At 42.1% G+C, this 12,754-nt stretch overlaps 1 long non-coding RNA gene across 23 annotated transcripts in view; it reads left to right on the plus strand.

The window, feature by feature from the left end:
* LOC122733575 overlaps nucleotides 1-12,754 on the plus strand; it is a 337,836-nt gene that overhangs the window by 7,408 nt on the left and 317,674 nt on the right. For 15 of the 23 annotated variants that reach the window (XR_006353906.1, XR_006353914.1, XR_006353902.1 and 12 more), the window contains one exon: nucleotides 8,356-9,684. This is a non-coding gene — a long non-coding RNA (uncharacterized LOC122733575). Of the gene's footprint in view, nucleotides 1-6,213; nucleotides 6,495-6,858; nucleotides 6,929-7,236; nucleotides 9,685-12,754 lie in introns of all 23 variants that reach the window. The other 8 variants (XR_006353901.1, XR_006353910.1, XR_006353911.1 and 5 more) reach the window with 6 other exon arrangements.

Here is a 12,754-nt window from a genome sequence, read left to right on the forward strand (position 1 = left end):
TTATTTCCTCTTCAGTTAACCTGGGCAGTTTGTATTTTTGTAAATATTTATCCATTTCATTTAGATTGTCAAATTTATTGGCATACAGTTGGGCAAAATAGTTCCTAATTATTGCTTTACTTTCCACTTCCTTGGTGGTAAAATCACCCCTTTCATTTTTGACACTTGTAATTTGTTTTTTTTCTTTCTTTTTCTTTTAATCAAATTAACCAATGGTTTGTCTATTTTATTGGTTTTTTTTTTATAAAACCAGCTCTTAGTTTTATTGGTTTATTCTATAGTTTTCTTGCTCTCAATTTTATTAATTTCTCCTTTAATTTTCAGGATTTCTAGTTTAGTATGTAATTGGGGATTTCTAATTTGTTCTTTTTCTAGCTTTTTAAGTTGCATGACCTATTCACTGATCTCCTCTTTCTCTTTTTTATTAATGTAAGCAGTTAGAGCCATAAAATTTTCGCTAAGCGCTGTTCTGGCTGCATCCCATAGATTTTGATATGTTGTCTCATTATTATCTTTCTCTCGGATAAAGTTATTGATTGTTTCTATGATTTGTTGTCTGACCCACTCATTGTTTAGAATGAAATTATTTACTTTCCAATTGAGTTTTAGTCTACCTTTCCATGGCTCTTTATTACATGTAATTTTTATTGCATCATGATCTGAGAAGGATGCATTTACTATTTCTGCCTTTCTACATTTGACTATGATGTTTTTGTGCCCTAATACATGGTCAATTTTTGAAAATGTGCCATGTACTGCTGAGAAAAAGGTATATTCCTTTCTATCCCCATTCAATTTTCTCCAGACATCTATCATGTCTAACTTTTCTAGTAATCTATTCACCTCTTTCACTTCTTTCTTATTTATTTTTTGGCTAGATTTATCTAATTCTGAGAGGGGGAGATTCAGATCCCCCACTAGTATAGTATTACTATCTAATTCCTCTTGTAACTCATTTAACTTCTCCTCTAAGAACTTGGATGCTATACCACTTGGCGCATACATATTCAATATTGATATTACTCATTATCTATAGTACCTTTAAGTAAGATGTAATTTCCTTCCTTATCTCTTTTAATGAGATCTATTTTTGCCTGCACTTTGTCTGAGATAAGGATTGTTACCCCTGCCTTTTTTACTTTAGCTGAGGCATAATATATTCTGCTCCAGCCTTTTACCTTTACTCTGTGTGTATCTCTCTGCTTCAAATGTGTTTCTTGTAAACAGCATATTGTAGGGTTCTGGTTTTTAATCCACTCTGCAATTCGCTTCCGTTTTATAGCAGAGTTCATCCCATTCACATTCACAGTTATTATTACTGACTGTCTATTCCCCTCCATTCTATTTACCCCCTTTGTACATTTCCCCCCTTCTTTCACCCTATTCCTCCTCACCGACGTTTTACTTCTTACCCCTGCCTCCCCCAATCTGCCCTCCCTTTTTATCACCCCCCTCTCTTTTCTTTACCCTTTTCTCCCTTGCTTTTGTCTTCCCTTCTATCAGTCCCCCCCCTTTCCCTTCCCCTTTTGTTTCTCTAAAGAATGAGTTAAGTTTCTTTATCCCAATGAACGTATATGTTATTCCCTCTTTGAGTCAAATCTAATGAGAATAGGGTTGAAACCATGTTCCCCCCTCCTTTCTTTCCCTCTATTATAATAGGTTTTTTTCCACCTCTTCATATGATATAATTCATCCCATTCCACCTCCCCTTTCCTCTCCTCCCCATAGACTCCCTTTTTATCCCCTTAATTCTTTTGTATCATCACATCAAAGACAATTTATATTTATACCCTCTATATAAAGTCCTTCTCTCTGCCCAAATACATTTACAGTTCTTAAGAGTTATGAGTATTATCTTCCTGTGTAGGGATATAAACAGTTTAACCTAATAGGGTAACTTTTTTTTCCCCTCTGTTTACCTTTTTAAACTTCTCTTGAGTCTTGTATGTTGAGATCAAATTTTCTATTCAGTTCTGGTCTTTTCACCAGGAAAGATTGAAAGTCGCCAATGTCATTAAATGTCCATCTTTTCCCCTGAAAGAATGCACATTTTTGCTGGGTAATACATTCTCGGCTGCAATCCAATCTCCTTTGCCTTCCGGAATATCATATTCCAAGCCTTGCGGTCCTTTAATGTTGAAGCTGCCAGGTCCTGAGCAATCCTGACTGTGGCTCCATGATATTTAAATTGCTTCTTTCTGGCTGCTTGGAGTATTTTCTCCTTCACCTGATAATTCTGGAATTTGGCTACCATATTCCTTGGAGTTTTCCTTTTGGGGTCTCTTTCAGGAGGGGATTGGTGGATTCTTTCAATGCTGATTTTATCCTCTGATTCTATAATATCAGGGCAGTTCTCCTTAATAATTTCCTGGAATATGGTGTCTAGACTCTTTTTCTGATCATGGCTTTCAGGCAGTCCAATGATTCTCAAATTGTCTCTCCTGGATTTGTTTTCCAGGTCAGTTGTCTTTCCAATGAGGCATTTCACATTTTCTTCTATTTTTAATTCTTTTGATTCTGCTTGACTGATTCCAGGTGTCTCATGGATTCCTTTTCTTCCAACTGTCCAATTTTAATTTTTAAGGCATCATTTTCTTCAATGAGATTATGCAATTTTTTTTTCCATTTGGCCAAATGAATTTTTAAAGGACTTGTTTTCTTCAGTCAATCTTTGTGCTTCCTTTTCCAAGCTGCTGATTCTTTTTTCATAATTTTCTTGTGTTGTTTTCATTTCTCTCCCCATTTTTTCCCTCCCTCTCTCAATTCACTTTGAAAATCCTGTTTGAGCTCTCTTCCCATTTTTTCTTCTACCTCACTCAAATGATTTTTTTTTTTTGGTGAAGCAATTGGGCTTAAGTGACTTGCCCAGGGTCACACAGCTAGTATGTGTCAAGTGTCCGAGGCAAGATTTGAACTCAGGTACTCCTGACTCCAGGGCTGGTACTCTATCCACTGTGCCACCTAGATGCCCCTCTCAATTGATTTTAAAATCCTTTTTGAGCTCTTCCAAGAAGGCTCTTTGTACTTGAGACAGATTCATCTTCCCTCTTGAGGCTTCAGATGTAGGCAATTTGTCCTCATCTGAGTTTGTGTTTGCCTCTTCCGTGTTGATACAGAGGCTCTCAATGGTAAGAGCTCTTTTTTGTTTCTTACTCATACTGCAGCTTATTTTATTTATTTTTCTTATAGTCTGCTCTGGGGGCACCAGGGTCCCTGGTTCAAGCTTCTTGTCCTGGGGAATAGGGGCTGTGTCACTGGCTTTGTACACTGAGGCCTCTGTGGCTTGTGGCTTTATCACTGCCCTGGGCTTTTTGGCTGCATGCTGGGATCGATAGGCCTGGCCGCACTTGTCCTGTGATTGGCCCTCTTGCTGGCAACCTGTCCTCTTGGCTGGTGCAGGTGGGTTTTGCCACAGTCCTGCTGCTCCACCAGCTTGTTGAGCCAGGATCCAGGGGCCTCAGTTGCTTAACTCTGCCCCACAGCTTTGTGAAATTTAAAATTGGATATTAGATCATAAATCTCCCCTACTTAACTTTTCCCTTAATTTATCTCCCAGACTAGTAAATGGAAGAAGCTTCTGGTTTTCTAGATAGAGCCTTTATTGTATATAAGGTGTTGTTGATTAGAAGGATAGGAAAGTAGAAATACAGTAGAAATCGTCTTAAATCTAGGCTTAGTCTATATTTCTTATAAAAACTCACCAAACCAAAAAAGGCCACCTTTGGAGTGAGGGAGACCGTCTGTGCTGCGCCGCCAGGAGTCCCGCCAAGCAGGCAAAAAAGGCCTACTCTGCTTCTCTCCACCCCGGAAGTCAAAAAACCCGGCAGGCAGTCTGACATGCGCAGCAGGCGGACTGTACCCGGCAGGCAGTCTGACATGCGCAGCAGGCGGACTGTACCCGGCAGGCAGTCTGACATGCGCAGCAGGCGGACTGTTCATCTCCTCCCCAAAAGGGTGGTCCTTGAAAAACTGGCGTCTTTCAGTTATCCTAACCGACTGTTAAAAACTTTCATATTTTACCACAGCTTCCTGCTGACTTGCCCCAAGCCTCTCCATGCTGCCCCTCCCTTTTTGCCTGAGCGAGACCGACCTTTCCTGAAGTCTTCTAAATTATCTCTGGTTGGAAGACAGTGTCTCTCTGTCTTTTTGCAGGTTCTGTAGTTTCAGAATCCATCCACAGGCTTGATTATTATTATTTTTGAGGGAACAGAAGGAGAGCTCAAGCGACTTGCTGCCTTCTCTCCACCATCTTGGCTCCGGGTTGTAATACTCTTAATGAAATTGTTGATTGTTTCTATGATTTGTTCTTTGAGTCATTTGTTCTTTAGGATTAGATTATTTACTTTCCATTAATTAATCTCTCCATGTCCCTTTGTTTTATATGTAATTTTTATTGCATCATTATATGTCAGGGATACATTTAATATTTCTGCTTTTCTGCATTTGACTCTGAAGTTTATATAACCCAATAAATGATAAGCTTTTGTGTAGGTGCCATGTAACACTAAAAATAAGGTATATTCTTTTCTATCCCAATTCACTTTTCTCTAGAGGTCTATCTTATCAAACTTTTGTAAAATTCTCAATATCTCCTTTAGTCCTTTCCTGTTTATTTTGTGATTAGTTTTATCTAATTATTGGAGGGGGAAGCTGATGTTCCCCACTAATCTAGTTTTACTGTCAATTTCCTCCTGTAAATCATTTGACTCCTCCTTTAGAAATATGGATGATATATTATTTGATACATTTATATTTAGTACATATATTACTTCAATACATATATTAATTCCTTATCTATGATACCTTTTAGGAAGATGTACTTTTCTTCTTTGTTTCTTTGAATTATATCTTTCTTTACTTTTGATTTTTCTGAGATCATTATTGCTACTCCTGCTTTTTTTTTACTTCACTGAAGCATAAAATATTTTCTGTTAGTCTTTTACCTTTCCTCTGTGTGTATATCTACTTCAAATATGTTTCTTGTAAACAGCATATTTGGGGATTCTGGGTTTGAATCCACTCTGCTATCTGTTTCTCTTTTGTGGTTGAGTTCATCCCATTGACATTTACACTTATGATGACTGTGTATTTCCCTCTATCCTGTTTTTCCCATTTCTGCTTTTCCCTGCCTCTCCTTTTACCCTGTCCCTCCTCACCAGTATTTTGCTTCTGCTTACCTGTCCATCAATCTGTCTTTCTTTCTTTCAGCCTCCAACATTTACTCGTCACCCACTATTTCCCTATAGGGTAAGAGAAATGTCTATACGCAATTGAATGTATATGTTATTGCCTCCTTGAGCCAAATCCATTGAGAGTAAGGTTTAGGCATTACTCACCTCATTACCACCTCCCCATGGCCCCTATTTCATTGCCATTATTGTAATAAGTCTTTTGCATGTAGACATTTTGACACTGTTGTCCTTTTCTGAGTTTGTGTTTTGATCTTCCTTGTGTGAGGGCCAAAAATTGATATATAGAGCATTATTTGGGTGACTTGCCTTAATATTGGGGTCCCGGAAATATGAGGGACCTTTTAGGTTCTCCCTCCACTCTGAACTGCCCTTTTTAGATATTTTTCCCAGGCCAATAAGAAAGGAGCCCCTAAGCTTTAGTTCACAAAAGGATCATTTTATTACTTAGGAATTAATTAAACAACAAAGGTGAAACTAATAAAAATCAAAGATAAGGAAATAGGAAAATAGAAATACAGATAAATGCTCTTAACTCTAAACTTAACCTATTAACGGTCCTCAGACCGTTTCCAATTAAGCTAGTTCAGAGGAGTTTAGGATTTTCTGTAATTAACTCACTTTACCTGAAAGTCTACAGTTGCTCTTGCCGCCAGAACAGCCAACATGCTACCACAAGGGGAGTTGCCAGACAGAGAGCAAACATGCCACCAGCGCAAGGGCCAAGACCGAAAAAGACCGAGTTCCGGAAGATGCCTAGCATTCCGGAAGCAGCCTGCCTACCTTCAGGGAGCGTTCAATCTCCCCTCCCCCAAAAGGGGAGATCCTTCAAAAGCTGCCTATAGAGAGTTCTCCATCTGACCTCAGTAGCATATGTAACCTCAGGGTGGGCCAGGTGTGGCCCCTCCCAAATGATTCAGCTAAAACTGTGATACTAATCTTTACCACAAATAATTTTTACCACACCTGTTATAACAGTATCATTATATGTTAATGGATTTTTTTTTCTTTTTCAATTTTCCAGCCTATATTTTGACTTGTGGTACAGGGACCACTTTCCCAGGTTTCTTGAACTGAAGCTCCAGAGACTTTGGGCTGGTGGCTTGCCTGTTGTGCCTGGATCTCCAAACCTCCCAGGGTTGACCACTAGCCTGCTGATTCCCGAGTCCCACCTTGGAACATGAGGCATTACAGGAAGCCAGTCCATACCTACCCCCAGCCCAAAGTAACCCAACACATGAAGTGAAGCACACTACAGATGCTCAACATTTGTTGAATGAATGGATTTCATATATGTGAATGGAGGTAACATTTCATTAAAGTGAACATGGAAGCTAGCCCAGGGGTGGGTGTGTGTGTGTGTGTGTGTGTGTGTGTGTGTGTGTGTGTGTGTGTGTGTACATGCTGGCATCAGGGAATTTGAGAACTAATGCCTCCTGGCTCACAAGGGCCATGAAAAGGGACATTACTGCCTCATAGGTTGAACTGTAGTTCTGTCTCCAGTGCTTAGAGCCAGGAAGAACTGAGTTCAAATCCTGTCTCTGATACTTACTAGTTGTATGACACTGGGCAAGTCCCTAAACCTCTCCCCACCATTTTGATGCCTGGCTTGGCTAATTAAATGTGATGATGAGGGGATATCTTCCTGACTCTCTTGTCTCCATTCCAGAGGGAAGAAACTTATAAGGACACAGACCATCTGAGGGATGGCATTTATTATGGTATTCTATAATGGGAAGGTATTTGATTTTAATGGAAAAAGCAGACCACGCCAGCATATATTATATATTTCAATTTATTGGGGTTACTGGGGATAATTATTTTGTATAAGGGGATTTACTTATGAGACCAGTCCTGTGATAGCAACAGGACAGAGTGATGGATCCCTGCACTCTCATTGGGCCGGGTCAAGTATTATATAGAAACAAAACAAAGAAGGCCAAAAGCCAGGGATGACCAGGGGTCAAGTGCAAAGTTTCCTGTGGGACAGTTGAAGCTTCCCTTGCTGTTTCATTAAAGGTAGTTTGCATTCTCTGTGGGATTATAGGTCCTCCTCCCAGACACTTGAGCCCACCCAACATCAAGATACTTGGGGAGTTCCTAACTCAGGCAGGGCAACTCAGGTTTTTCCTCAGGATGGGTGGTGTACTTAGAAAGGGCTAAGCACTTGCAGAAGCTCAGTGTACTGAGAATGAGCCCTTTTCCTACCCTTCCCTGCCTCAAGCCAGCCTCCTGAGCAGTGGCTTGGCAACAGTCTTCTGGGATCTCTGAATCTCTCTTCTAGAGGGCTTAGGGTTAGAACACCAGGCTTGGAATTAGGAAGATCTGAGTTCAAATCCAGCCTGTGGCACTTATTAGCTGTGTGACCTTTGACAAGGGCAAGTCAGAGTGTTTGATGTCCAGCACTCTTTCATCTTTCTGCCTCCTCAGTAAGACTGACATCCCATCTGAATGTGTCTATGATCTTACAGAGCTGTCTGGGGGCACTAAGAGGTTAGGTGACTTGATTGTGGTCATGCTGTTAGCATGAGTCTGAAGCAGGGCTCAGTCTCTGAGCCTTCCTGACTCTGCAGCTGGCCCTCTCTCCTTAGGCCTCAGAGGATCTCCCTCTTTCATCCAGACACAGTTCAAGCATCACCTCTTCCATGAAGCCTTTCTTGATCCCAATTTCTAGTGGCCTTGCTCCCAGACTGCCTTGTATTTTGACTTGATTTGTATTTATTCTCTATACCCTTTAATGTATTCTCTGTCTCATAAGAAGGTAAGCTTCTAGTGCTTAGGGATTGTGCCCTACTGAGTGTTTGCTTCTCCAGGGCCTAGCACAGTGCCTGTAAAACAGTAGGTACTGAAGGAGTGCTTGTTGATTGCTTAATTGGCCCCCTGTCTTTCCATATGCCCAGAACGTAGGAGGAGCTTAATCTATAGGCATCCAATGAATAAATGAATGAATTGGAGGTCTAAGAGTAATTATTAATGATTATATTGATTTCTATTAGTTATAACTCTAATTTATGATTTTGTAATTTTATTATTTTATTCATTGTATTTGATTTGCATATCCAGTTATAGTTTAATTTAATATGTGGTGTGAGGTATTGATCTCCTGTCAAATTTGTCCCAAACTGCTTTCCACTTATGCCCTCTGTTTTGTTTTTATCCATTACAGGAAGTTCATGCTTTGCAGAAGAGAACCCTTGGGAAACCTCTGAGTAGAGTGACATTGAAGTCATTTGAAGTTGCCCATGGAGTTGGCTACAAGGGAGGGAGGGAGACAGGAAGGGGATGAGGTGCCTGTGAAGGAACAGGAACAAGAGATAGGTCCAGGCCTATCTCTGTCTGGGGACAGAGAAGGAAAAACAAGAGGAGGATCAGGTGTGTGACAGGGCCAGCCGCTTGATGGCCTAGCCAGAACTGAGAGGAAGCATACACAGGGGATAGACACTTGGAGATGGGACCTGGTCTCATACAGGAGAGGACAGGCGACATGGGGACCAAAGAAAGACATACAGTACCCAAGCTCGGGTGAACAGAAGACAGACACGTGGATGCCAGACACCTGGCTAAATGGGTAGAGCAGCCAACAGTCTGCTCTCATGGCACTGGAGGTCTCAAACCAAGCCCTGATGCTGATGCTGCAGTGGTGGAAGGAGTCACTCTGCACGTCCAACGTCCCTTTCTTTCCAACTTCCTGTGTCTCCATTAATCCCCTTTAGATCCTTGACCTCATTTAAAAACTGCTCAATGATGTTTTCTACTTCTTACATCCTGGGATCCCATGTAACCCTCCCTCTCCCTCTCCTCCTCCCTGAGAGCCATGCCATGTGACAAAAGAATGGTGTTTTTTGTTTTAGGAGGGAAACAAATTCAACACAAGAGTGGGAGACAATCTTTCTGGGAACAGTCCAGTTACTACAGGCTCACCATCTGCTGAGGCACACCTAATCTGAGAACACTGAACAAATAAAATCCTGCTGGCTGCTGACACACGCTCTGAACACTCAGAGGAAAAGACTTTTGTGGTAGAAGACACACTTTCTGAGAACATTCTGGTGTAAGAGAGAAACTGGGAAGTCTTCGTGGGCAAAGAAATCAGCCCTTAGGAGAAACATAGGTGGGGTATACAGTTCACCCAGTGTGGCCTGAGACTCCACCTTTGTTTCTCTGAAGAAAGGTTGTTTTCTTTGCTCAGGAAGGCTTCCCAGTCTCTCTCTTACACTACTTACTACAGGCTTGCTTTCTATGAAAAAACATCCAGCCTCAGAACACTCAGAGGAAAAGATACTTGTGGCAAGAGACACTCTCTGGGAACAGTCCAGTTACTACAGGCTCACTCGCTGTGGAAGCACATCTAGCCTCAGAATACTCAGTGGATGAAATGCTTATAGGTGGAGACACACGCTCTGAGAACAATCTACTTACTACACGTTCCCCCTCTGTGGCAACACATCGAGGGAAAACAGAGGCCATAGAAGCATTCCTGATGAAAAGACATGAGGTGAGTAGAAAAGGTGACTTTCAAATACAAGACTCAAAAGAAGCATTAAAAGGGAAATGTGACCGAGAAAACAAAAGCAACTCAATAAGGTTAAACTGTACACTTTTCCATAAAGGGAGATGATACATATATCTGCTCAGAATTTTATCATTATTGGAGCAGGTAGAAGGACTCTACCTCATAGAGAGTTTGAGCATAAGCCAATTAGCTAGGGATGATGTAAAATAAATGGATAGGCAAGAAATATGGATGCCCTGGGAGAAGATAGAAGGCAGAGAAAGAATGGGGGAAATGATCTCACATAAAATAGGTGTGCAAGGAAGAACTTTTACTGAGGAGAGGAAAATGGTGGTGGTGAGGAGGCCAGTGCTTGAACACCCCATCAAAATGGGTACAAAAAGGGGAATTCAAATACATATATTTATATATGAGTATATATTTATATATTAATGACTTAATTGGTCAGAAACATTGATCGTACTCTATAGATAAGTAGGAGAAGGGGCAAAGAGAAGGAAAAATGGGGGATAAAAGGGTGGGCAGCTAAAAGAAGGCAGTGGTCATATGGAAAACCGGCATTAGAGGAAGGACAGGAGGAACAGAAAGAGAAGAAAATGGGATGCAGGAAAATGCATAGTTAGTCATCAAATCTGTGTGAATGGGATGAACTCACTCATAACCTGGAAGGGGGCAGCAAAATGGATTATGAACCAGAATACAACAATGTTTTGTTTTACAAGGAACGCCTTGAAACAGAGAGAATCACAGAGTTAAAATAGGGGGCTGGAGCAGAAACTGTTGTACTACTCAGCTGAAGGTGAAAAGGCAGGGGTAGCATTCATAATCTCAGACAAAGTAAAAGTAAAAATACCCCCATGGAACGGATTAAGCAGGGAAACTAAATCTTGTTCAAAGGAACCATAGACAGTGGAGTAATTTCAACAGTGAATAAAGATATGGGAAGTGGTACAGCATTCCCATTCTTAAAGGAAAAGTCAAATAATTACAGGAGGAAATAGACAGAAAAATTCTAGTAATGGGGGATGTCAACTTTTCCCTGTGAGAACTAGATGAATCTATCCATAAAATCAGAAAGAAGTCAGGAAGATGAAGAGAATCTTAGAAAACTCAGCTATGAGAGACTTCTGGAAAAAACCTGAATGGGAATAGAAAGGAGGCCAGACAGATGTTACTTTCTGTAAATTTACATTATGCAAATTGAACTTTATAGAAGGAATTCAGAGAGAATTCTGCATTTCAAAAACAACCCTGTGTAAACTTTACAAGACAGTGCTGGGGTCTCTTTGTGCTCCTGCCCTTTGGCTTGGCACTCTGTGGTCTCTTATATGGATGGAGCCCACCAGAAAAACAAAGATACAAACAAACCTTAAAGAATTCCTCCAGGTGAAAGCAGAAGAACAGACCTGCAGAGAGACAGCCACTACCACTGCTGGATCAGGGCTTGGCTTGAGACCTCCAGTGCTGAGAGAGGAGACCTTGGTTTGAGGCCACCCACCCACCCCAGAGTTTGGTCTCTGTGTTTTGGTGCTTTGTCCATCCACGTGGGGTCCCTGTGTGTCTGTCCCTGGTCCCTGGGTGTCTCCTGTCGTCTCCTGAATGTTTCCAAGGCTGGCTCCCCTGTGTCTGCTGGCCTGTTCTTCATTTCAGTTCCAGCCAGGCCTTCATGTGGCTGGCTCTGGTAGCCGTGTGGTCCTGCTCCTCCTCTTCCTTCTCTGTCCCTAGCTCGATGTGTTCTGGAAGCCTGGGCTGGCCTCTCCTCTACAGGGCGCAGGTCCTTTGTTGTGGGCCCAAAGTTGCCCAGAAGTTCCCTGGGGCACGTTGAGGAATCTTCTCCTTGAGAAACTAAACCAGAGGACAGATAGGCCTAGAGAGATAAGGGGAACCAAATCAGACTGAGCTAGCTTAGGGACCTCCACCCTTCATTCTGATCTCCCTTACCCCTGGGTAGATAAGTTTGGATGTGGCTGTGGCCTTTGAGTCCTGAAGAGAGATCCATAGCCATCCCTCACCCAATTCCTCTAGTCACTACCAGTGGGGGATGGTCCTCCCTCACTAAAGGAACTTTCCACAGGCAGATGGTCCACACCCATGAGCCCCCTATAAAAGTACCTCCCAGTTTCCTGCTTGAGGAGATTGGTACCTCTGAGCCACATGCTTTGTGCCTATCTCCCCATAAGATGTCCCAGGATTTCTTTCATGGTTTCCCTCCCTGTCCCCCCTTCCCTTCCCTTGCCTCTAAATAAACTGCCATCTTATTTTAACTGCTTTTGTGTGCAAGAGGGTGTAATTCTTTCAAGAGGAATTCCTAAGAACCCCTACTCCTAACCCAAACCCTTACCCCATTTTTCCCCATAACACCTTCCTGTGTCCCTTTTGCCCTTTTCCACATGTTATGGGCCCAGGGCACCCCAGAAGTTCTCTGGGGGCACATCAAAGAACCTTCTCCTTGAGAAACTAAACCAGAGGACAGACATGCCTAGAGAGATAAGTGGAACCCCCACCCTTCATTCTAGTTTCCCTCAACCCTGGGGCAATAAGATTTGGTGTGGCTGCCTCCTTTGTGTCCTGAGGGGAGAGATGGCTTCAGAGATCCACAGCCACCCCTCACCCAATTCCCCCAGCCACCACCAGTGGGGGATGTTCCTCCCTCACTAAAGGAACTTTCCACAGTCAGATGGTCACCCCCATCAGTCCTCTATAAAACTACCTGCCAGTCTCCTTGATTGAGGAGACTGGTTATCTTAGAGCCACTCTGTCTGTGCCAAGCCTTGCTCCCCATGAGAAGTCCAAGGACTTCTGTCTTGGTTTCCCTTCCCTTCCCCTTCCCTTCCTCAACCCGGAAATAAACTACCATCTTATTCTGGCTGCTTTTGTGTGCAAGAGGGTGAAATTCTTTAAAGAGGAATGACTAAGGAATTCCCAAACCCCCCCACCCCATTTTCCCCAGGGCACACATAAGTGGATATATTCACATCACATGAAGGGTCTGTGGAATGTTCCACTTATTTTTATTGATTTCAAATGTCTTTAGCATTTTACTTTCCCCCAA

Source organism: Dromiciops gliroides, chromosome X (assembly GCF_019393635.1).
Source record: "Dromiciops gliroides isolate mDroGli1 chromosome X, mDroGli1.pri, whole genome shotgun sequence".
Lineage (NCBI taxonomy): Eukaryota > Metazoa > Chordata > Mammalia > Microbiotheria > Microbiotheriidae > Dromiciops > Dromiciops gliroides.